Source organism: Harmonia axyridis, chromosome 3, assembly GCF_914767665.1.
Source record: "Harmonia axyridis chromosome 3, icHarAxyr1.1, whole genome shotgun sequence".
NCBI classification, from domain to species: domain Eukaryota; kingdom Metazoa; phylum Arthropoda; class Insecta; order Coleoptera; family Coccinellidae; genus Harmonia; species Harmonia axyridis.
Window position 1 is genome coordinate 60,342,372 of NC_059503.1, and position 22,178 is coordinate 60,364,549.

The window sequence follows — 22,178 nt, forward strand, 5'->3', positions numbered from 1 at the left end:
AGACCCCGGGTAACAACTGCCATTCAAGAACGTTACTTGAGAGTTTCTTCGTTGAGACAACGGTTTGCAACCGCTCGCCTCCTTCAAGATCAGCTTGAGCAAACTCATGGGGTGCAAATTAGCACTCAGACAATAAGAAATCGACTCAAAGAATATGATTTAAGGCCTCGTGTCGCGGCAAGAGGCCCAGCTCTTACCCCAGCCCATCGAAGGGCGCGTTTGGATTTTGCGAGAGAGAATATCCATTGGGAAGAGGCTCATCTTCACAGATGAGTCTCGATTCTGCCTCTATCATTGTGATCGACGTTCCCTTGTATACAGACGTCCACATGAAAGATATGCTCAGTGCAATTTCCTGAAAACTACTGGTTTCAGGGGAGGATCGATTATGGTATGGGGTGGAATATCTTTGACTGTTCGCACAGACCTAGTGGTCGTTGATAATGGAGCTATGAATGCTGATTGGTATATAAGGAACATTATTGAAGAGCATGTAGTGCCATTTGCCCCATACATTGGTGAGAATTTCATTTTTATGGACGATAATGCCAGACCATATCGTGCGCGCATCGTTCAGGAGTACCTTGAAGAGGTTGAAGTGTCTCGAATGGAATGGCCAGCAAGAAGTCCAGATCTCAATCCGATTGAGCAGGTTTGGGACAACCTCAATAGAAGGCTGAGAAGTTCAGAAAATCATCCAGCTACTCTTAATGACTTAGGAATCCAACTCGGAGAAATCTTGGAACGATTAGATCAGAACATTTTAAGATCACTCATTTTGAGTATGAACCGTCGTTGCCGAGCTGTAATTAACGCAAGGGGTGGAAATACCAAGTATTCAATCACTTATCAACATTCCAGTATTTTGAAAATTGTTTATTTCTCTTCTTTCACATAAGATTCGAAGAAATCCTGAATTTCTCTTCCATTTAATGTGTCTTATTGCGTTCAAAACCTTCCCGAGAGAACATAAAAAAAAAGTTATAAAGTCAATGTAGAGTTAACTTTCATTAAAATTGAGATTTTCAGAATGTGCGTTAATTTTTTTGTGCAGTGTAGTTTACGTTAAATTCATGTTTTTTTTTCTCGTGCGATATTTCAGGGGTGCGGGGCAACAAGAATTTATGGCGGACCCGCCTCCCATCTAGCGTGATCACTGGAACTATTCCCTAATCAGCCAAATAGCAGTTTAAAATATGACGAAACACACCGGCCAGGCCCTTCCGTTAGTGGTTTTTAATTCCCGATTATCGAACCGCCAGCAGCGTCGGTAAATAGCCTCCTGACCCACATCCCTAGCGTTTGAGAAACGAGACACCGCCATCCCGTTCTCCGGAAGAATGCGTCTCGGATTCCGCGGAGATATTCTCGGACCGCGACGTAGAAGATTTCAGGAAATGTCGAAAAGCCAGAACCGTCGTCGACTGCACCTTTGGCCGACCCGCTCCTCCTCCTTTTTTTCAGGGTGGCCAAGAATACGATACGCTATTTCTGGACTCGTTCGTGAATTTTTCGACTGTCGAGCGGGTTTTATGACTTTACATTGTCCTTGCGCCTCGGGCGCCCATTTCACTTAATCCGCTATTGGTTATGGGAGATTTAGGCCCAGTTTCACCAAACAGCACTTGATCCCAGATTGATTAAACTCCGCTTGTTACTAAAGCAGGCTTAACAGTGTTTTCTGTTTCACCATGCATCAACCCGTCCGAAGATGATCGCGATTAACCAAATCGCGATTAAATTGTCAAACCATTTGGCAACGTTGTGAACAAGAAGTTATATAGTGTTCTGTATCGTATTAGCAGTGATGACCACCATTGGCGCTAGGTGTCAGGTGTCATTCATTCATAAATCATAACATTTCAAATCATTTGTCATCTTGTAAACAAAAAACAAAGTTAATTTTTGCCGAAAATGTCGAGTGATGTGCTTCGAAATGTCGGAAACTTGCAGAAGTTAAAAAGAAATTATCCCATTTCACAAAACCACACATTCTGGAAAAAAATCTATATAAGTAATTTTATTAACTTATTTATTTTTATTAACAAGTTTAACTGCTTCTTAAATAATATTTCAATCAAACATATCAATAAATTATTCTTTGCAATAAATTTCATAAAACACAAAAACAAAGTTTACGTGTATTTTAAATAGGAAATATTGAGCCTATTATTATAGTCATATTTTGATAAAATTGACCCAAAAATTAGAAATTTCCGGAAAAATAATTACATAGACAAGAGTTCCATACTGATAAATAATTATTAATCTCAACTTGAAAGGTTATAATCCTCCAAAAATGGCCGATTAGTGCTAAATCGCGATTGGTCGATTAAATGGCGCTTTGGAGTGTGGTGAAACGCTACATTACATTAATCGTGATATAAGGCCTCACTTAAGAGCCAAGTCAAGATTAAAGCATTTGGTGAAACTGGGCCTTAGAAGGTGTATTGAAATGAAATCCTTTATTTTCCAATAATACTTTATTGCTTTCTTTATGGCTTTAGTTATCTGTATCTCGCCTTGTATAAGGCCAATCGGGTTCCACTAGTTGTCGTTAGATAGAAGAGAATTCGTACTACAAAAACTTTTCTGACAGCGTTGTGATTAGTTGACTCAATTCAGTTCGAGCGCGCGTCAAAAATAGACATAAGCAAGTAGAAAATACGCCAAATTTCACAGTTTTTCTTCCATAAAGCCAAAAATTCAAGCCGGCTGGACATGTAAATAGTGATTATGCTCCTGATACTGTAACTCAATTTTGGTTTCGTCGATTCCGTTCCGATAATTTCAATGCCAAAGATGCACCTCCTTCCTGGAAGGTCAATTGTTGAAGATGTCGATGAATTCATGGACATTGTCGAGTCCGACCGTCATGTAAGCACTGTTTCGATTGCCAAAAAAAAACCGTTTGGAACCATTAGCATATGAATATACTCGGGAAGAAGGTCGAAGTATGGGTACCACACGAGTAACGCACAGAAGAATTTCCATCTGCAATGAAAAGTGGATCATTTACGACAACATCAAGCGAAAACGGTCGTAGTCGAAAAGCGGTGAGCCGCTGCTCAGCTGTGCTTACAGTGCTTGTGTGTGTCCCACATGAGATACTGTGTTATAATATGAGGACATAGTTCAGATATGGAACACATTTTCAGGCTATACAGAAAAGATGTACGGCTGATGGGCGAATCATGGACAAGGAATGATTGTGAGGCAGCATTCAGGAGTTTGAGGGTCCCGACAATTCTATCACTTTTTATTTTAGAGTGCCGTAACAGAATAAGCTGCACGTTAAAAGAAAATAAGCTAAACTACAATATACATTTCCACGATCACTATAACAGAAGAACTAATGACATAATATTATGGGAGATTGAAGAAGTCGCATACCGACCCAGCTTTCTTAGGTCATAGATTTTATTAATGAACTATCAGAGAATTTCTGATTGAGAAACCTTTTATACCACTGAATCGTTTCTTTCTGCCACTATATTGAACTTTAAATTAGAAATTTTATCTGTCACATATATTTTTGTATGTTTGTCGAATAATTATATTGTAAAATTTTTTAACATCAATATTGTATTTCAATTATTTTGTGGCGTGTGTGATAAAGCTGTACATAGAAATGAGTGCAAGTATGGTTATTATTCGAAGAACAAGAAGAAGAGGATTCGTTATTGTATTTGTTATTGGTAAATAACAAAGTTGTCATGATTAGAAAAAAAATCAAATTCAATTTTGTTCGTTTCATGAGAGGATGTCGAAAAATGGTTCATTCGAGGATGAGAAACTTTTTTTTCGCTGAAATTCCTGGTCTGTAATCAAAGTTTCCATTTTATTTGACAAGTAAACAGTATTCTATTTTATTGTTCTTAATATCTCAATCTCAGAGACGTTGAAGTGTAGATGTGTGGTGCGCAATAGATAATAATGAATTAATTATTTTGAGGCAATATTCAGAAAAATGGACTATTTTTCCTCACCTGCTAAGTGATAATTGTAAAAAAAAGTAATTTTCCAACATGATGGCGCACAACCTGATTTCTCATTAAGGTCAGGAATTATTTGGATAGCATATTTCCATACATAGATTCGGTGAGGTGAACCAATGACATGGTCATCTCGATCTCCTGACCTAACACTACATGTATGTATGAGGAGCTAATAAATAACAAATAATACCTCAAATAAACGAGGCATGTGGAGAAATACAGAATGAACCCAATTTAATAAGAAAATCAATTCTAAATTTAACCAGAAGAGTCAACAAATGCAGAGAAGCTGGTGGTCGACACTTCGAACATACCCTAAAAGCATAATTGGAATTGACCCTGTTTTGATAACATTTTCAAATGTATTATTCAGACTTTTTAATTCCATAAATTTCTTTAAGGATCTTTTTAGTACCTTATTTTATGTTATGAAGTTTGATTAAGATATTCAAAACAATGAAATAGAATGTTGTTTACTTCTCAAAAAAATGAAAACTCTGATTACAGACCAGGAATTTCATGAAGAAAATTTTCTCACAACTCGAATAAACAATTCGATTAACCATTTTTTCGATGCCTTCTCACCAAACTACTGTATCTATAAGGTGTGTGAATAAGTCTTTCCCGTTTTTTTTCAAATTTTGAGCCTTTATTGTGAAAAAATGGTTACAAATGAATTATTGAAAGTATTGGCCATCGCTAGCTACAACTTTTCCTCATCTTTCTGGCAACATACGAATCCCGTTGCGAAAAAATTCGACCGGTTTGGCCTCTATCCAGTCATCCACCCATTTTTTGGCTTCCTCGTAAGAATGGAAGTGCTGGTCAGCCAGGCCATGCGTCATCGATCTGAAGAGATGGTAATCAGACGGAGAAATGTCTGGACTATACGGCGGGTGGGGTAGGACTTCCCATTCGAGCGTTTCTAAGTATGTTTTCACTGGCTGTGCAACATGTGGGCGAGCATTGTCATGTTGCAAAATAACTTTGTCGTGCCTGTCGGAGTATTGTGGCCGTTTTTCTCGCAGTGCGCGGCTCAAACGCATCAATTGTCGTCGATAGACCTTGCCTGTGATCCTTTCATTCGGTTTCAGAAGCTCATAGTAAACCACACCTAGCTGGTCCCACCATATACAGAGCATGAGCTTGGCGCCATGAATATTTGGCTTGGCCGTCGATGATGATGCATGGCCGGGTAGTCCCTATGATTTTCTTCGCTTCTGATTATCGTAACGGATCCACTTTTCATCGCCAGTCACGATACGATGCAGAAAACCCTTTCTTTTATGTCGCTGAAGCAGCTGTTCGCAAGTGAAAAAACGCCGTTCGACGTCTCTCAGCTTCAGTTCGTACGGCACCCAATTTCCTTGCTTTTGGATCATTCCCATGGCTTTCAAACGCTTGGAAATGGTTGTTCGGTCAACTCCCAATGCTTCAGCAAGTTCTTCTTGCGTTTGACACGAATCTTCATCAAGCAAAGTCGCCAATTCTTGATCTTCAAAGATTTGCGGCAGCCCGGAACGCTCCTTGTCTTCCACGTCGAAATCGCCACTTTTGAAGCGTCGAAACCATCCGCGAACACTTGAATCATCGACACAACCTTCTCCATAAGCTTCCTGAAGCAACCGATGCGCCTCGGCAGCAGATTTCTTCAAATTGAACCAATAAAGTGAAACTTCCCGCAAATGACGTCGGCTCGGCTCAAATTTCGACATTTTCACGATTTCAAAAATTTATGATGCGAAAAAATTTCAACTAATGTGTTAGTGTGGAATTGTTGACAGATGAATAAGCTTTGATTATGACATATGTAACCATTAAATACTCGCACAGTATTGGTGGCGCCATCTCTTACAAAAAACGTGAAAGACTTATTCACACCTGATACTATACTGACATACTGTGGCTCTACGTTGAGCTCAACGAGTTCGTCCAAATCAAACGAGAACAGATTAGAACGGACACCGTCGACGTACACAGTTGAGTGTGCGCTCAGCCGAACAGAACTTAAGAAACCATTGACGATTTTTTCCATGTATTTGATTAGAACGGACGTGCACCGAGCTCAACAGATGGTCGGTTGTCCGCCTCGTGCTAGCCTCAAAACCGGAGATTTGATACGCTATTAGTTGTGGGACAAAATTAGAGCTACTCACAGAACAGGAAAGAAACCCAGTAAAGCTACAGAATCACTTTTGAATTTTCGATTTTTTAGACCATAATTTCAGGCTAATGTGATAGTGCATTGAAAAATGTTTTGCTCTTCAATTGTGAGACAAATCGTGGATTCTGCTAGCTTAAAGGTCAAGCTAGCAGAGCCCATGATATTTGTTTTTAACGTAAATCGAGAAATTTGTTAGTGGGTTCAAACGTGAGCCTAAAAATAGCCTCAAATTATGGTGCAATCAGATTTTTCATTCATATTCGATTTGCATTTAGTACTGCCACTTCATGGCAACTAGTAGTGAATTCATTCTGAGGAATTTCATATCATCAGTCCTCAAAACTTTTTAAACGAAGTATGAAATGCTTCAAATGCCCTTCATATCTAATTTAAAGGATGAATCTAAATAAGGCGTCGTTTTACTGTCCTTTTCATGCTGTGACGTTATAACAGAACAAGAAATTTTTTGCAGATCAATTTTGTAATATATTAAATGACAGAGTTTGAAACCTACTCCTGTAGTTTAAGAATACGTCTACTATATTCGAAAAAAAAACTTATTTCGGCATGGAACTCTTTCCTTTCTAATCTGAATCGCGCAAAAAGGCTCATATGCGTCACATCGTCCGCTTATGACGTAAAATTTGAGTTAACATTCCCATGTGTATTTTGTGTCTGCACAAAGTCAACAAAATTTACTGGATTCTGGATCATGTTCATCACTATTCTATGATACGAGTAAATGGCGAACAAAAATAAAATGATGCAGAAATCGACCAGAACGCCAGCAGTTTCAACAACAAAACTTCAAAACAATAGAGGTAGGGTTATATCATAAACTAGCTGAAGCCCGCGTTTTTCCCGCGTTCTGAAAAACTGCATGGATGGACAAAACCAAAGTGAAAAATAAACTAAATAAAATATAACCTTTCGGATAGTGTAGCTCGATATCTATAAACTTACCAGCGATCACGCCACACCCACTTCATTCCTAGTAATACACAATGGCCATATTAATGTCTTCATTTCACATTATCTCTCCAAAAATGCGTCGAAATGATGAAATTTCGACAGACAAAGTTCATCTTCATTAAATTAGTTTTAAAATGATGTAAATTTTATCAGTAAGGATTCAAACGCTGGCCTCATAATGATGTTTGAAAATCACCTTTCAATTTTCTGTATTATTCTCATAGAAAAAGCCAAATTGTGACTTATTTATGAAAGACGGATATATGGTGTCGCGGACTTTTGTTTAGATCCACTCAAAACAATAATTTTTGTAGAATAGCGTACTTCCGCATAATCAAACAAAACTCCAGCGCACACGTGAAAAATTTTCGATAGTACTTTTTTCACCGACTTAGTAGTTTAGTAGTTATTGAGCTTATTCCCAACAAACATATAATCAAAAGTTACCTCTTTATAATATTAGTAAAGATATAGAATAGAATATACTACGTAAGTATACTTACACAAAAATGACATAATTCGCACTGATTGGTTTTTCGGATGACATGGTTTATTGTATTATTTAATTGAAAATCTCATTAATGTCCATGTTCAAATCAAAACAGAGTCATTTTTTTGAACCTTCTAAATTTATAATATTTTCTGAGTCGGATACTTCAATATTAACATCTAGCCAATGTGTGAACGACACCTGCAGGCTGCAACTATCGAGCACAAACTGATAATATAATCTATATTATGGAGAAATCTGTAAATCTTGCAACAAAGGAGAAACGATGATTTAATCGCTGACGGTCGGTTTACCGCATATAGTGCAATGCGGCGGAAACCGCATTTTGTGAAACAAGCGTTACTCATACAAGCCCAAAGCTTCTGAGAGGTCTAAGAGATGCCGCCAGAATAGACAACATTGAAGTAATAATGAACTTTTGAAATCTTTCAGGGGATAGTATATTTTTTAATAAGGAGGAGGAGTGTCACTTCTTATGGCGAACCTGTGTTACATGCGGAACGTAGTGAGGCGGGTAATTGAAGGCGAGCTATGAAAAGTCACTTCTTCTCCGAATATAATATGTTATTTTGAAATTCATAAAAGCTGGGGATCTAACATTAAATGAGATTTATATTAACGATTGTTATATTTGATTGATCAATGGTAAATTTGCGGTTTTCATGTTAAAATAATTTCAACAGACATGCAGTGTTAAACATAGTTGTTATAGTTGTTTTTTCGGCAGATTATTCATCGTTGACATAGCAACATTTTCCTTCCGACGGAGGAAAGGTAGAACTTTTCGATCTTGTTAGTCAAAATATGACTTTTTTTCACAAACGTACGCTTTCATCTTTCAATCCTTTTACCGCACGCAGTTCAAGTCGCAAAGAGTCCTATTCCCACATAATGCGGAAAAAATTCCTGCTATTTATAAAACCAGGGGATTTTTCCGCACGCATGTTTTAAAGAATAAACTGAATCCTGTCATGTATTTCGAATCAGAATAAATATGAAAGTCTATGGAAAATTACGAATCAATAAACCATCCCACATTATTGGTATGCTGCTTGCATCGGACGGACTTCACTGAACAAATAATGTCACCTGCATCTACCTACTATTAGTCGAGTTTATTTATGTGCTTTCTACCGGGATGAACTATCAGTATTTTTAAATTTTGGCAAAGCGGCCAAGTAGTACATTATGTTTTAAGAAAATTCTCAAGCAAGAATGTTGTTTGATCAAGAGGTTATTATTTGGTTCTTTGCCGTGTTTCAGTGCAAATAGCTAACAGACGTTCAGGAATCCGGATTTGTTAGAGATGTACACCAATATTCACCTGGCATATTTAGATGAATCTAGGATATAAGAATGATAGTGTTTTCAGTACATATGTAATTGAGTCATACACAAGTCACCGCCCATTGGCTAATATAGTTAAGCGTAAGTTTGGTGCTCTTTATGGACTGGTGAAATCATTGGTCCTTACTTCTTCAAAAACGATGATGGCCAGAACGTTACAGGCAATGGTGATCGGTATAGAGCCATGATTACTAACTTTTTCATTCCTGAATTGAACAACCATGATGTCCAGGAGCTGTGGTTCCAACAAGACGGCGCAACATGTCACACAGCTCGTGCCACAATCGATTCATTGAAAGACACGTTTGGTGACCGCCTAATTTTACGTTTTGGACCTGTGAATTGGCCTCCAAGATCTTGTGATTTAACACCGCTAGACTACTTTCTGTGGGGCTATGTGAAGTCATTGGTCTATGCGGATAAGCCACAAACCCTTGACCATTTGGAAGACAACATTCGCCGTGTTATTGCCGATATACGGCCACAAATGTTGGAAAAAGTCATCGAAAATTGGACGTGCAGATTGGACTACATCCGAGCCAGCCGTGGCGGTCATATGCCAGAATAGTTATTTATAATACAAGTGCAGAAGGCATTGATATTCTTCCACGAGTTCAAAATTCAAAAACGAGCCACGAAGTGGCGAGTTTTGGAATGAACGAGTGGTAGAATGAGCCTTCTGTACGAGTATTATACATTATTTTCTCTAATTCATTGCATTTTAATTGAAATTAATGAAATATTTCCATAAATATATTTTAGTGATTTTTGCATTGAGAAATGTTGGATGGCAGAACTGATTTCTTTAAGGCAAATTGATGAATTGACAGATAAAGCCGTGACGGAAAGTTCGGAGTACCAACAAATAATAATAAAATATAACCATGAAAACTGTGCGTTTCTGATATATTCTCGCACGATTTTGTTCTACAAGATGTGGAAGAATGAACGGAATAACCACAGAATTAGAGAAATCATATTTAAAATATAATGCCACAAGATTATCTTTTGGATTAATGAAATTCATGCCAATCGAATAATCCATCGTTGTTTTATTGTAAGTTAAAGTTTTATAGCTCTAAAAAAACACCCTTTACTTGTGTATTCACTGATTAGATTTTGTTAAAGATTCTGGCGACTCGGCTCGGCATGGTTTTCTTCTCCCACTTGTCCCTTAAGATGGCGCTATACAAGAATTGATCAATCAACGCCATCATTTTGAAATTTTCATTTGTTCTGTTCAAAGGCCCGAACCTAACCTCAAAACACGACATTGACAGAAGTACTATGTGAGCGCCATGAGAAACAATGCGGAAATCAAGTGAAACGGGACCAATACCATTAAGATCCGAGAAAGCAGGTCCCTTCAAAAGTCGCCAATTTAATCTTATGGTTTTTTTCAGCACACCAGTGTAGACATCTTAAGCCTGAGGTAGTTGTGACAGAGAGAAGACCTGCCGACTCACAGTTGATGAGATCTAATGAAAACAGTTCGAACGAATTCCTCTAAATATCAAATTGATGAATTTATATATATCTGGGAATATTTAGTTTCTTGATTTCACAATGAGTTCGAAAAAGCGATTAAGCTCTTCAAGCTAGATAGCTAGCTAACCTATCAATTTTTGTGTCGATGCCAGAACGTGAGATTCCATGGAAACTGTTCGTTGGAGCCGGTTACCAGTCGACTACCTACATCAACAGCCTGGAATAGAGATACTGCTCAAACAAAGGCGGAGGAAGAACTAGAAGAGTTTGCAATCCAGGAGAACCTTGATGTCATCATGATAAGCGAGACAAAAAAAAACTATACCGATATTCTCAGATAACACTCCTACGGTTACAGCAGGTGTTTTCAATGCGAACCATCCTAAATAGAATAGCCGAGCCAGGCAGGAAACTCACAGAGTCCATGTAAAATTGTAAAGCAAGTAACAAGAGTTTACAAGAAATAGGCAGCAGAGAAAACCTCAAGTATATAGCACTGTAATTCGAGGAAACCCTCCACACCACTTTCACTTAACTCATGAGACCACCGACGATCAGTCGTCCCAACATAGACATACGATACTCCAATAAGTTTAGGGGTGTCTGCAGAAGTAGCAAGTGTCATAAGTGTCCAGCAATTGATGACGATTTTTTTTTAATTATCCCGAAGGAAAAATAAAAAAATTGAGCTTTATAATTTAACAAATTTAAGGTTTGGAAAATCGCGTAATGAAATTCAGAGCGAGTTTGGTCTACCAGAATCCACCTATTCCCCTAAGGACACAGAAATATTAAGACGTATCGACATTCCGAGTTTTCCGACATTGAAAACTGCCTTTCAGAATGGATCAAACAAACCCTCAACAACAACATTCCCATAGGGCATAGATGAACCCCGGTTGAAACGAAAATCTATAGACTTTTATTGTTCCGAAAAACGAAATAATAGAGCAATATGTTCGGAGAACAAGCGCTCAAAAAAGATACCTCAGTTATATTAAAAAATTTTCAAACATATTGAGAACCAGAAATTATCGTCATAGGTATAATAAGGTTTGCTTCCTGATTGCAATGTGATGATATCTCCTTAAATGTTTATCGAAATATTTTCTCAACGAAGGGTGCCGTCAACGATAACGAGTGATTCATGAAACTGTTCGGGAAAAACGTTAAATCTTACGCATCCACGAATTAGTAATGGAATTTTCGGTAATAAACAAATACCTTTGCAGTTTTGAATCACCATCGAATAACGCATAGTAATAATCTTCGAAGATTTATAGGTCAGATCCCACGCCTTTCTAACGACTATTTTTGTGGATGGATAATAAGCCACAAAAATAAACATGTTCGGAACGCATTGACTATCGTTGAAAAGGTTAAAAATAGGTAGCACATTGTATCAGTGTGCATGTTATTTTCCTCTACTGCAGCTCAAACTTAAGGGCTACACCGGAGCGGTTTTAGGCTTTGGGCTCACGGATCCGAAACATATTTTGGAAGTTACTGGAGTCGAATTATGTGTCATTTACGATGTCTAGAATACTGGTGTTGTCATTGATTAGATTTTTTTAGGACAATTCAGGCGACTCAGGCTCGCCATGGGTCCATTTTATTCCTTAATGTGACGCTATTAAGATGTCTAAAACTCTCGAAAAACCTCAAGATTAAAGTGGCGACTTTTGAAGGAACCAGCCTTCTTGGATTTAAATGGTATTGTTCCCTTCTCACTTGATTTCCGCATCATTTTTGAGGTTTAATCTACGATAATAACAAGATCAACGACCTTTGACCCGAAGGTATCAGGGTCATTCCCATTTAAAAAAGCAGAGAGTGGTATCGTGTTTCACCACTTTCGGACCAGACTGTATAGTCAAAAATAATTTTATCCTATGCGCTGAGTACTGTCGATTCCGTCAAAATTTAAATCATTCTAAAGCGAGTTTTTTTTAGAGCTATAGAACTTAAAATTGCAATAAAACAACGATGGATTATTCGATTGACATGAATTTTATTTATCCGCAAGATAATCTTGTGGCATTACATGTTAAATATGATTTCTGGCATATGACCGCCACGGCTGGCTCGGATGTAGTCCAATCTGGACGTCCAATTTTCGATTACTTTTTCCAACATTTGTGGCCGTATATCGGCAATAACTCGGCGAATGTTGTCTTCCAAAGGGTCAAGGGTTTGTGGCTTATCCGCATAGACCGATAATTTTACATAGCCCCACAGAAAGTTGTCTAGCGGTGTTATAAATCACAAGATCTTGGAGGCCAATTCACAGGTCCAAAACGTGAAATTAGTCTGTCACCAAACGTGTCTTTGTGGCACAGTTGGCACAGTAATGCCAACTTAAAGTTATATACCTCGAAAAAAACACCCGTTACAATTCAGGCGACTCAAGCTCACCATGGATCCTTTTTATTCCTAAATGTGACGCTATTACGATATCTAAAACACTGATGTGCTCACTTACTCTAGAAAAACCTTAAGATTAAAGTGGCGACTTTTGAAGGAACCAGCCTACTTGGATTTAAATGGTATTGTTCCCTTTTCACTTTATATCCGCATCTTTTCATATGGCGCTCGCGTCGTCTTCCTGTCAATGTCGTTTTTTGCAGTTAAATCTACAATAATAACAAGATCAACGACCTCTGACAGAAAATAATGATTGGTCAATCCATTGTATAGCGCCACCTTTAGGAAGAAAAGGAAAAATGGATCCATGTCGAGCCGATTCGCCAAAATGATCTTGAGCAAATTTTAATTAGTGAATACACCAGTATTTGAGATATCTTTGGCGCTAGATACAAAGAATTGACCAATTATGGCATCATTTTGAAATTTTCATTTGTTCTGTCAAATATCGTATTTATCTTGTACTTATTATTCATCTTGTTATATTGCTCATTTAGACGACGTGAGCGCCATAAAAAACGGTGGGCGAAAAGGGACCAATAACGTTTAAATCCAAGAAGGCTGGTCTCTTCGATATTAGCTACTTTAATCTTAAGGTTTTCCAAGAGTAAGTGAGAACACCAGTGTTTTAGACATTTAAGATCAATTCCTAGTTTCATCGTTCGTTACTTTTCCAGATGTTTTTTTATTTAGCATTTTCGGGAACCTTGACTGAACCAACGTGAAAAATTCAAAATAAGTGTTTATCCTATTGTGGATACTTATTTTTAAAAAGATAATTCTGTGAAAAATGTAGTAGGTGAAGTGATATATCTCAATTTATTTGATTTCAAACCGTCAGGAAATCAGAAGTTTAAACATTTCGATTTCACTAAGGCTAAACAATTAGTTAATTCTCTAAATTTTTGATGAAAGAATACGAGTTCATTTTCCATTCCTGAAGATTTGGGCAGGATATATCCGAACTTATCTCCAGTTGATAGATGCATATTTAATCTAATTGGTTTTTTAACTCTTTAATTATGGAAATGATAATTCACGTCATTTCGATTGATTAAAATGAACGGTTTTGTTAAATCAAGAAACCTATAAGGAAACCATAAAATCAACACTGTGCTCTAAGACAGTTCGATGCGAAATAAAATAAATAGTATCTTTCTAATGGAAATGGAAGTTTTACATTTTTTTTTGCACAGTATCATTAGGCCCCATTAAAGCTACATCATCAAATTGTTCGGAAATACATATAATGTACCAAAAAAGTGTTAATGACCAAACATATGCATTTTCGTTTGTAACATCCTCCTTTTTTTATTGAATTTTCAGATTGCATGGAATAAATGAAGCCTAGATAGATTTTTCGATTTCACATAAATTTAAGAGTCTTTGTAAAAACCTAATGACTCCAAAATAAATCAATTTATTCAAATGAGATTTTGAAATACTAAAAGAATAGAGGTAAGAACTGAATTTCTTATTATTATTGAGAACTCTACCTACAGGGTGTTCAAAATGAGACTATTCATTTGTGACTTATTTGAATGTTGATATCGGGCACATTCGAAATGGCACACCCTTTACCTAGTTTATTTTCTCATTTAGAAGATAATTTTATTATTTTTGAAAATTATTGATAATTTTTTTAAAAAGTTTTTGAGATGAGCCAAATTTTTCAATTATAGAATGATACTTCCTCTTCATTCACCATATTTATGGAAAAAAAAATGTAAACTGCTGTCCAAATATTTTCAATATTATATTTGATGTCCGAAGAATAAAGAAATAACTATCTCAAGTGAAATTACAATCTGAAAAGATACTTATATAAGCGTTTGAGATCGATCATAATTTTCTATAACCAATTTTTTAATTTCTTGGGAGCATTGAAGTAGTATGCTGTCCGCAAATGCCACACAAGTGAAATATATTCCACGTTCCATACATTGTTCTTGTTATTATTGGAAAATTTTGTTGTTATCTCAATAACATACTCTCATAAAATGAGATATCTTAATCTTCTTAATACCTACATTTCAATAATTCTTTTCATAAATGGAAGTTTCATCCTTGAAGAAGATTTTACAACGGGCTAAACTAATAGAAGACAGGAAATTGCATATTTTCACGTAATGAGCACAAAGAAAACTCAATTAATTCCACAAAATTGGAAATCAATCGTTTTCTATGATAATGAAATTTGCCAGGTTATTAAAGAAATAAAAAATGTCCCATTTGGAATTATAGTCCGATAATCATTTTCGAATGAGTCATCAAAGAATTGCCTCCTTCTAAACACACAAAAGTATCCAGTGGCGTAGATTTAGGAGTGCAATGATACTTTTCTTATTGGAAATCTACACCACTGTCTTTATTTTAGAGTTAATGATTTCATATCTGCAATCAAAAAAGCTTCACAAAAAAAAGATCTCCTGATTTTTTTTCCATAGAATGTACCATTTTCGAGATAATCGAATACAAAGCCAACACTATCCACAAAAATTAATTTTTCACAAATTTTCCCATTGGTAATAAATGTGGCATTTAATTGAACACATCAAAAAGAACATTGGTCAAATACTCAAATAATGAAGAAAAATTTGTGAATATTTTTCATTGTTTACGTGCCTGATTTCTTTCTGAAATGTTCAATTGAATGAATATACATTAAATCTGAAAGCGTTATAATACACCACTTCAATTTTGTTCTTATGGGAAAATTTTGAAAATTAATTTTTGTAGATTTTTTCGTGGATAGTGTATACTTTGTACTCGATTAACTTCTGTGAAAAAAATTCAGGAGCCGTTTTTTTAATGGAGCTCTGTCGATTTCATAAATCAATCATTTTTTCGAAAGAAAAATATAATTCAAAACATTACATAATCTAGACTTCAATACCCAACAGTCAAAACAATGAATGTAATAATACTAGAGTTGTAGGTAAAAAACTTATTTCTTTTTTCAAACTTTAACCCCCTTATCTCGAAGACGAAGCTTGTTAGGATATATGTTTATATGAACTTTTTCTCATGAAAAAGGTTATTTTATCCGACGCCAAAGTTTTTGAACTAGTTTGCGGGAGTTCTGTACATTTTTCATTTCTCCGATAAATCTAGCGTCTTCTGCATGAACGTTGTCGCGAGCTAAACGATTTCGACATCGCGGCATGCTGTGCGTGCGAATCGACAGTTCGCATTTGCATCTTCGTTTTGTCGTTCGATCCCTCGACCAGAACAATGGTGGTCAGGCCTGCCTCTATCCAGTTGTGAAAAACCTGTATTCTCCGATGACGTCAGGTCTGGCCGTTCGGGTCGGTCTTCCGAGAAGAACAGCCTGAGTCAACCAAGAGTTGATGATGTATATATGCATACAATATTCTTTTTCGAGTATGTATCCAGGTTCAACGAATTCGAAACACTCTAAATTTTACAGATCATTTATTATTTCCTGTTATCTTGCATTGAACAGGATGTCCCAAATTCCATGCTCACTGGAGGCAACTCGAAAACTATAAGATTGAGTAACAGGTGAGCTTCTTAGAAGTGAGCCTCAGTCTCTTTATTTCAGTTTATTTGTACAATATTATTTGAATCTTATCATTTCTGAAAAGAGATTAAGTGGTCCTTGAAGATTTTTTCTCTTAGTTCTTGACATGCTTTCAATGATCATCGAATTTTGGACACCCTGTACCTCAAATCATAAGAATAGGTTTTCTTTCATTGGAGCATGAATTGATCATTAAGAGAGACCGCTGCGCTTTAAGGGATACACAATATTCTTTTATTTTTCGTCAAGATTAACAATTGTTCTCAATAATGACCGACTCGGAATTTGAGAGTCATATGTCTCTAGTTTTTTTTATAGTGCTCTATTTTATAAGTAAAACAATGAGCAATTATTATAATTTGCAATAGTGATGAAATTCTGTGCGCCAAAGCGCAGAAAATGTAACAAAATTAATCTAGAAATAAAGGGTGGTTTTTTTTAGAGCTATAGAATTTTAAATTGCCAAAACAACGATGGATTATTCGATAGACACGAATTCAATTTATCGGCAAGATAATCTTGTGGCATTACATTTTAAATATGATTTCTGGCATATGACCGCCACGGCTGGCTCGGATGTAGTCCAATTTTCGATGACTTTTTCCAACATTTGTGGCCTTATATCGGCAATAACACGGCGAATGTTGTCTTCCAAATGGTCAAGGGTTTGTGGCTTATCCGCATAGACCAATGACTTTACATAGCCCCACAGAAAGTAGTCTAGCGGTGTTAAATCACAAGATCTTGGAGGCCAATTCACAGGTCCAAAACGTGAAATTAGGCGGTCACCAAACGTGTCTTTGAATAAATCGATTGTGGCACGAGCTTTGCGCCGTCTTGTTGGAACCATAGCTCCTGGACATCATGGTTGTTCAATTCAGGAAAGAAAAAGTTAGTAATCATAGCTCTATACCGATCACCATTGACTGTAACGTTCTGGCCATCATCGTTTTTGAAGAAGTAAGGACCCATGATTCCACCAGCCCATAAAGCGCACCAAACAGTAAGTTCTTCTGTATATAACGGTGTTTCGACATACACTTGAGGATTAGCTTCACTTCAAATGCGGCAGTTTTGTTTGTTGGCGTAGCCATTCAACCAGAAGTGCGCTGAATGTAGGCATGAGTCTATTCATGATGAATTGCCAAACCAAACTGAGAATAAATCACTTGACAGCTGTTAAATCGGTCGCCATCTTGAACAGTAATGCCAACTTAAAGTTATATACCTCGAAAAGAAACGCCCCATATGTATGTAATTCGTAAAAAGGAGAAATGACTAAAGTACTGGTGTCTTTACGTCAGTACTTTAATCATTTTTTCTTTTCGGTGTTTCCACAGTTATTTTCCATTATACATAATACGGACCTGTCTCCATTCTACCAGCAGGAAGAGAACAGAAAAGCAGAGGGAACATTTCAGGCGTTGATAGGCATAAACCATTTCGCCTAGGTGAAGATCATTTCAGGATGTGAAGTTTTGGAACTCAAGTGTATCAACATACACTTTCACATTTTTTTTTACTGTATTCACTTACATAAATGCATTCCTATCCTATATTACATTTTATTGTCGGCCAAAATAGACGAAAGACGGTGCCAACTCTGTATTAATTCCCAACAAGCTGAATCTTGTATTTTTATTGAATTCCTGAGAAGTTTTCAAGTCTTCTGCCAATTTACAGGTGGTCCGAAAGATAATGCAATTTTGAAAAATGACCTTAAAATGACAATAAGTCCATTTTTTCAAATGGCATGCCCTGATGGTTTTTGTCTATCGGATAGCCTAGTGAGTAGTCTTAATTTTTTGTATAGACCCCGACTGAAAAATCAGATATAATTGCCGAGAGATGGCCCCACGTTGGGCGCCAAAAATTATGTGTTTCCTCTTTGTTACACAAGTATTTCACAATCTGAATCTTTAAATTTCGCTACGATAACTAACGATAACATTCAAAGAAACCAAGAATATAAATTATATGACAGTTTCACTGTATCGGGTACACATGCACGAAGATACGCATTGGCGTACGCCCAGATTTTCATCAACTTTCTTGTTTAGTTGAATATGCAATGTAGCATGCTACAATTTTCAGCGGAAAATCATTCATAAGATCTGCTTAGATTTATGCAAATCTCTTTTAAAATCGAACTGAACTTCATTTCAATCATATTGGAATTATTAAAAAAGTTTTTAGATATCTAGGCACATCATATGAGCAATAAATATTGATAACAATTCATCAGCTGAAAATATGCAGTCATTTCGAGCTCCTTCGGAGAATTCTGACTACGTTTCTGTTTTTCACGTGGTTCATTAATTAGGAGGAAATTAATGTTTCCAAACATTTAATCTTCAGTTGATATCATATATTAGTAGGTATTTAGTAGAATCGAGTGTAATAATATCCCTCTGAAATTGCAAGCGTGAAAAGTATACTGCCAGTCCCTGTACAAAACATTAAATGCGAAACATCTTGAAAATTATTCATTTTAGGCAAAAAATGAAGAGTTATATCAGGCTATCCGATAGACAAAAAAATTTAGGGCGTACTATTTGAAAAAATGGACGCATTGACATTATTTAAAGGTCATTTTTTGAAAATTGCAATGTCTTTCGAATCACCTGTAGAGTAATACGTAAATTTGGAGAAGACTTGAAAACTTTTCGGGAATCCAATAAAAAAGAAATCTCATAAATATCTCGAACGGTTTTCAAGATGTGATCTTCAGTATTTCGAAATCAGAATTTCATGGAGATTATGAGTAAAATATAAAAATTGGGCATTCCCATTTAAAAAAACAGAGAGTGGTATCACCACTTTCGGACCAGCCTGTACAGTCAAAAATAATTTCATCTTATGCGCTGAGTACTGTCGATTCCGTCAAAATTTAAATAATTCTACTAGCCCAAAAATCAGACGAGTTATCGACCTACCGAACACTATCGACTCACCCTGTATATTTATAAAACATAATTGATCCTAGCATGGATCTCTCAGGCACACCCAAGATGACCTTTCTCCTAGACGACTGTTTACCTTTCAGTTCTACAACCTGATAACGGACCATTAATGGGATATCAATAACTCAAATGGTGGGCCTCTGATGCGCAGCCAATTTGATTAGGAGATTCCTATGATCGACGCAATCAAAGACCTTGCTTGAGTCCATACAGGAAACAAGAACTTCCTCCAATAGCTTTATGATAAATTCGATCATCAGGATATGTAGATGATTTCATTTCCTTAAAGCCATGGTGTATGCTAATGAGAGAATTCTTTCGTATGAGAAAAACTGATCTTGCTTTATTATGGGCTTCGAAAATTTTAGACACAGTTGGTAGGAAAGGTATCGGTGATTATCTCTTATGTTGATCGCTTGAACATAACCATAGAAAATTCAAGAATAAAATCCTACCTAATATTCAGAAGAGACCAAAATTTTATTTCCATCCCCATGTAAAATGTCAAACAAAACATCATGAAAATTAAAGAAAAATATTGGACGAAATAACCAATATTTCCGTGATTACATACACGATTGAGTTAAGATTTTCGTGTAGATATATAGAACCATAGCAGCATATTGCATATCAAAAATAAATGAGGGAACTGACGTGAAGATATGAGATGTCCAAGGGTTCAATTTGCACATGAAAAACGAGCTCTTGACTTTACGTCAGTGCTTCCCCTATATTTGTTTTTCATAGTTCCACACACTATTAAGGAATGTTGTTTGGCGCCTTCAATTTTTGTGTAATTGTTCTAAAATACTAGTTAAGATCACCATCTGATAATCACATAGAATCATATAACGGGTGTTTTTTTTTCGAGGTATATAACTTTTAGTTGGCATTACTGTTCGATATAACGACCGATTTGGCAGCTGTCAAGTGATTTATTCTCAGTTTGGTTTGGCAATTCATCATGAATAGACTCACGCCTGAACAACGCTTGCAAATAGTGCAATTTTATTTAGAAAATAATGGTTCTGTGCGGAATACGTATCGCGCACTACGTCCATTTTATTTTGTTTAGCGATGAAGCGCACTTCTAGTTGAATGGCTACGTCAACAAAAAAAACTGCCGCATTTGGAGTGAAGCTAATCCTCAAGTGTATGTCGAAACACCGTTACATCCAGAAAAACTGACTGTTTGGTGCGCTTTATGGGCTGGTGGAATCATTGGTCCGTACTTCTTCAAAAACGATGATGGCCAGAACGTTACAGTCAATAGTGATCGGTATAAAGCCATGATTTCTAACTTTTTCATTCATGAATTGAACAACCATGATGTCCAGGAGCTGTGGTTCCAACAAGACGGCGCAACATGCCACACAGCTCGTGCCACAATCGATTTATTGAAAGACACGTTTGGTGACCGCCTAATTTCACGTTTCGGACCTGTGAATTGGCCTCCAAGATCTTGTGATTTAACACCGCTAGATTCCCTTCTGTGGGGCTATGTAAAGTCATTGGTCTATGCGGATAAGCCACAAACCCTTGACCATTTGGAAGACAACATTCGTCGTGTTATTGCCGAAATACGGCCACAAATGTTGGAAAAAGTCATCGAAAATTGGACGTCCAGATTGGACTACATCCGAGCCAGCCGTGGCGGTCATATGCCAGAAATCATATTTAAAATGTAATGCCACAAGATTATCTTGCGGATAAATAAAATTCATGTCAATCGAATAACCCATCGTTGTTTTATTGCAATTTGAAGTTCTATAGCTCTAAAAAAAACACCCTTTATAATTGATTTCCAACAAGTAAGAACCAAACCCATTAAATCTTTATTTTTAAACTTAGTTTCTATTCTCGAAAATTATATATAGACCTCCTCAAAGTAACATAAATGTATTCAAGGAACAACTTCATGAAACCCCGACTTTTATCTTCATCAACATTGCATAGTAATGTCGTGATCGTGGGCGATTTAAATATACATATATTTGGAGAAAATAAACGTGAAAGGTAGAATAATACATTTCTCTTAGTCGATTAAACGAAACGGGAAAAATTTCTTTTTGTGCATTGCTTATAATAAATTTTGAATTCGATTTTGTCGATGAAAGGGTGAAATATTATTTGATTTATTGAGGGCATCTTGTGTAGAAATTCAATTCCGTGATCACACATTATTTTATCTTTATGCCATAGTCACTGAAATAAATTATCAATTTATCTACGATTTCTAACACGTTCGGGATTCAAGATAGATGCGCCATTTAAAGCGCAAACGTGACATTACCAGAATTTCAGTATATCACGTTTTAATTGTCCGATGAAATTTGGTATAGGCATTTGGATTTAAATATAAATTTTTCAATGAATATTTCAACTTTTTCGGATATATGGTTTATAAATTCTCGGCAGACAATACAAGACGGCAATACAATTGCGAGGGGAAATTTTGAAATCAAAGAGAAAAAGTTTGTTTCGTCCCGAAAATAAATCTTCTTCGGTAGACTTGGAAATATTTTTTTAAGCCTGCATGATAAGTTTCGATGATTATTTTCTATAGTTTTGACAGTTGAGAATGTCAAGCTGTGTTGATATTTCTGTTCAGTAAGGTTTGGCAATTCATCATGAATTGTTTAAAGTCAAAAAAACGCTTTCCACATTGTGGAAACAAATTAATTTGTTTGCGAAGTTCATGGAGCACTTCGTCCATTTCAAAGTCAATATAATCGGCCTAGTGAGCAAGCAATTCGTGCATTGATCG

At 36.4% G+C, this 22,178-nt stretch overlaps 1 protein-coding gene across 32 annotated transcripts in view; it reads right to left on the minus strand.

The window, feature by feature from the left end:
• The window catches only part of LOC123675614 (F-actin-monooxygenase MICAL3), a 116,410-nt gene that overhangs the window by 39,956 nt on the left and 54,276 nt on the right, over positions 1-22,178 (minus strand). For 2 of the 32 annotated variants that reach the window (XM_045611046.1, XM_045611018.1), the window contains exon 1: positions 7,638-7,849. The exons of 29 other annotated variants lie outside the window; for them this stretch is intronic. The gene's annotated coding sequence lies outside the window, so the exon portion shown is untranslated. Of the gene's footprint in view, positions 1-7,637; positions 7,850-22,178 lie in introns of those variants that run through there. One more of the 32 variants, XM_045611043.1, reaches the window with a different exon arrangement.